At 43.3% G+C, this 4,838-nt stretch overlaps 1 pseudogene across 1 annotated transcript; it reads right to left on the bottom strand.

The window, feature by feature from the left end:
- Window positions 1-1,005: 1,005 nt before the first annotated feature.
- On the bottom strand, window positions 1,006-2,152 carry LOC116070762 (annotated as a pseudogene). Its single transcript, XR_004110552.1, has one exon. The product of XR_004110552.1 is annotated as a protein-L-isoaspartate O-methyltransferase domain-containing protein 1 pseudogene (transcript).
- Between the last annotated feature and the right edge of the window lie 2,686 nt (window positions 2,153-4,838).

The following is a 4,838-nucleotide window of genomic DNA, read 5'->3' as shown; positions in this document are numbered from 1 at the left end:
CATACAACTTCCATCGCTTTCTATATTAGAAAGATTCAGAGCAGATGAGGCCAGTGTGGCCTACCTTGTCAAAGATAAATATCTGCTTAATGAAAAGTTCCACTGCTAAAATGTCTCAACTGACCTTATCATTCCCCCTGCTGCTGGAGGTCCCTAAGAAGTGGTGGTCACTTAACATGGCTTACTTACTGTCTGCATCTAGAGGCAAATGAGATAATGAATGCCTTTTCAAATCTAATGCTTTATAGTTATTTATAGAAAAGCAATCCTAAATGTACTACCGCTTAAAATTCTACAGTTACGAGAACCTCGTTATATGTAACTACTGAGAACATGAAGGGCCCATACAAACCAGTTGTGTCAAGTAGCCACTTCCTACTTTAACATTCACTAGCTGTGCTCTTAGAATCTCTGTGAGAGAAGAAGACATTTTCCCCATGCCTTTTGGCAATAGATTCAAAAGATTAAGTTTCAGGTTTGTAAAATTTCATGAGCTCTGTGGTTTTTAAAGCTAAATTATTCATTATCTTGAATTAGTATTGCACCCATATGTTGCCCGGAATATGTCTAGAACAAAAGTAAGGTAAGTAGGTCTATAGGCATTTGCTTTCCTTATTAGATAAGCAAGTTCAAAAAAACGGAAATAAAAACTGCAATTTAAATAAGCCTATATGTGTGACAATGTATCAGCCTCTCATAGAATGAAATTCAATTGCCAATACTACAAATCCATGAAAAACCAGAAAGAGTACTGGATGCAAAGTTCTTACTATTGACCCATTCCACTTTGAGATTAAAACAGTAATTCTTCAAGATTTAAGAAAAATAGATTTTAGGAAAGAGACTCTTTCAAATCACTGAATACATCATTTCTGTCATTAAGAGAAATAACTTATGCTTTTTTCTGCAATAATTCATTCTAATGAAGTCATTCCCTAACTTCTAATTAGTACTACATTTACAAAAGTGAGGGAATTTATCAGTAGGCATTCCTCCTTGTTTAAGTTATTTATCCTGAAAATATGTCAAGTAAGCCTTTAAAGACTGCCAGGAGTGGCCGCTTCATTATCTTTTCCCTCAGTGGGTTCTGAGGTGGCTCCTCACGCTTCATGGCTTTGCTGTGATCTTTCTCCTCTTCTTCTTTGCTGTCTTCTTCCATTTTTTCATTCTCTTTGCTGTCAAGAGGCTGGGGGATAAGCTGATTACCCAAAAATATGTAAGTATTAATTCTCTGTTTACCTCTCATTCTTTTCCTCTTGGGTGGAGCCCTTTGTGAAATCTCCTTGGCCTGCATTTATGAAGTTTCTAAGTGTACATCGAATGTAAATACAAGCCAAGTCTTGGAGATTCCTGACAGCACCCGGGGGTGGGGAGAGCCCCACAGAGCCTGGTGTGCCATTATCATTCTTACTAGCTTGTACTAGTGCAAAGGAAACTGCAAGGATATTTTTACTTTCCCAAGTGTTTTGTCCAATCCATACAATCTGTGTCAACTGATCCTCTACAGGCATGACCGATATGGCCCCAACTCTGAGTAAGATCTTCATGTAGTTTTCATGGTCTTTCTGGACTCCAGCTCCACAGTAAATTCCATCGTACTGATGACTGTCAGAATATCTGAAGGCAAAAACCCACCACAAATGCGGGTTCACAGAATTCACATTTATCAAAGCTATCACTATTTTTGATGAAGCTCTCCAGTTTTTCCTTGGCATACTCCACTACATCTGAATGAAGTTCAATCCCATGATTTATTCCAAAGAGACCTAAAATTAAGCTACCATTGTACTTAAATATCTGGTTCCACTTTCCAGGTTAAGAAAAGATAATCCTGGTTGAAGTTTCAAAGCTTCCATAACTTCAGAATAAATGCAAGGTGTTGACAAGTGTATGTTCCCGTGCTTCCAGGCTAAGTCTTTGTAAGCATTGTCTCTGGAACCTTCCCGATAGTAATCTCTCAGTCAATGGCTCTGAAGGCTTCCTCTACTCTTTCAATTCGGATGTACTGAGCTTCTTTAAGGTTATCAATTGTCATCATTATCTTCCCCAGCACTCACAGCTCCTCTCATGACAGTATCCAAATCAAATCATAAGTTAAAATGTAACATATTAGTAGAAATGGCTTCCAATAATGTGTGTTTTCTTTTTAATATTGAACTTGATTTCCAAAGATAAATTAAACTGAAGACACAGAAGACGATCACACAGCAGCACCCACTCTGTCCGAAAGTGGTGCTCTTGACATTTCTTTGTTTCTGACTACTCCAGAGGCTGGGAAGTAGGATGAGCTCAAGGTGCTAACAAATTGAGTTACTCCTGTCTCCTTCACTCCTGACAGTGAGGGCTCTTATTTTCAAGTCACAGACTACTTCTTAGGGACTCCTCCAAGCATAACTACCTCCTTTCAAAGCCCTGCCTTTCATGTTCACACTTGAGTTAGCATTTCAACATAGGAATTTCCAGAGAACTCAAACACAGGGTCCATAACAGAAAGGACACACAGCATTCACAACAGAAAAGACAGCCAATGATGCTTTCATAGAATTTAGCATCGGCCAAGGAAAATTCAGGCAGTCATCTTCCTTGAGCCTCATGGTGTTATCTATGAGAGAGCTCTTATTTTCCAGCTGAACCAGGAAGCCCGTGACTCTCCCAGCATCCCACACTAAGTGACATCACTTAGTGTCACACTGGGATGCACATCCTGGGCTTCAGATCCCCATTCCTGTGTTCTTGTATTTCTACTTCTCTTATTAGCAGTGTTAGCATCCGGAACCTGCGGCAGATATGGGCGGGTCCACAGACCTGTTGCCAGGACAATGGCCACCATATTCCCAGAATCCATTGAGTTCAACTCCTACCTTTACCTGGGACTACTCCGTCACAGCCTGTATATATGACACGATTCCTCCATTTCTCTCTCTCCCCTCTCTCTTTCTGCACCTCTATCCCCCACCCCCTCTCAATTAAACCTCTTACACGTGGAACTGTCTAGGCCTGGTGTGATACTTGCAGACGCGACCACCACCGCCCAAACACATCATTTTGGTGCCGAAACCCGGGATCGTGGCAGTTTGTGTCTCCCAACACCCACTCTCCCAACACCCGCTCTACGCAGCAATGGGGCAGGCAGGATGCAGGACCACGCAGAGCGGTCCCATCACCACAGCTGCAGCTACAATCGGTATGTCCCGCCCTGGCGGGGAGCCCAACACCGCTCACCTGGCGACTGCTCACCGCTTCTTGCTAGAGACACCAGACACTGCGGAACACAACGAACCTACAGCCAAGCGCCGCTAGACTACAAACTCTTACCACGTGAGCTGTACCCCACTCAGGCACCATTCAGTTCCATGTTTTCCATTTACCAGATTGCTCATAACAAGCCGCACAGACACCGGCATATTAATTAATAGGATCAGTCAGGGGGAGGACTTCCAGCTTTCCAGATAAGGTCTGGCCAATCTTCCCTGGAAATTACGGAATACAGGGCCCCCTTGGCATACGTGTTAGGACTTAGGACGTTCTGCCACTGGGTGCCCCTCCCTCGGAGGTAACTCTCACTTCTAATTTCTCACTGGGCTCTTTGCAGTGGTCAAACTCCTGGATCCAGGGTGAGTTACTTTCCCATGCAGGCCACCGGCCCTGCCAAATTGCCACTAGGGTTTCTCGTGACGACTTGAACCACTAGTCTAGGCTGTTAATTTTTCTTGGTGCTTGGATTGTTCTCAGGACGCTGGTACGAACATCCAACCACCTCCCAATGGGTTCCAGAATGTCTTCGATCAGTTTCTCCAGGCACCCCACTGGGATGTCTCCTGGAAAATCTCAAATCTTTAAAGCTAACGCCTGACTTGAAGGCATCAAAATTAATATATCTCTGCAATAAGGTCTGGGTTAAATATCAACTAGATGGGAATTTAAAGTGGCCACTTAATGGCACTCTAGACCCAGCTATTTTAAGGTGTCTTAATACATATTGTCAGCGAACTGGTAAATGGAAGGAGGTTCCCCTATATTCAAACATTCATCTATCTCCATTCTAATTCCTCCTTGTGTTCTTCTTGTTCCCCAACTCAACTTCTCTTAGCCATGAAGTCTACAGAACCTCAACCTCCTCTAGATGATGCTACAATGCTAGATCCAGCTAATGAACCACCCCCTTTTCGCCGTAATCCTGTCTCCTCGTCGCCAAAAGCCCAAACTGCTGCCTCAGTTTCTCCTCCTCACCAGGATGCTCCAGAGCCTGCTAGCTCTCCCTCTCTAGACCCCTCCCCTTCTGTGCCAGATGTGGGCCACTCCAAATGCCCCACACTGGCACCTACCTTCACTCTTCCTGTCACCCGCTCTAAGACTACAGCCAAACCTTCAAGTCCCCCCTCTCCAAAGACACCTGACACAGCAACTGTCCTACCTCTACAGGAAGTTGCTAGAGTAGATGGGCTCATCAGAGTACATGTTCCGTTCTCACTTAGTGAACTTTCCCAAATAGAAAACAGGCTAGGGTCCTATACTTCTAACCCTTCAAAGTTTATTAAAGAGTTCCAATATATCACTCAATCTTACAGCTTGACTTTCCATGATGTCTATATATCCTTACTAATAATTTGCTTCCTGAAGAACACAGGCGAGTATGGGAAGAGGCGAGAGTACATGCAGATGGGATTCACCAGACAGACAACACATACCCAATTGGGTCTTAGAAAAGCGGCCTTAAAGCCTGCAATTTTGAAAAACTTCAAGAGGTTGTCCAAGACAAACAAGAGAATACATCTCAATTTTTAGAATGCCTTACGAAGGGTTTATTACAACATACCAATGTAGACCCTGACAACCCA

The sequence above is a fragment of the Mastomys coucha genome, unplaced genomic scaffold (genome assembly GCF_008632895.1).
Source record: "Mastomys coucha isolate ucsf_1 unplaced genomic scaffold, UCSF_Mcou_1 pScaffold22, whole genome shotgun sequence".
In the NCBI taxonomy this organism is placed as follows: Eukaryota; Metazoa; Chordata; class Mammalia; order Rodentia; family Muridae; genus Mastomys; species Mastomys coucha.
The sequence above is the reverse complement of the archived record's forward strand: the minus strand, read 5'-3'. Positions and strand labels throughout refer to the sequence as shown.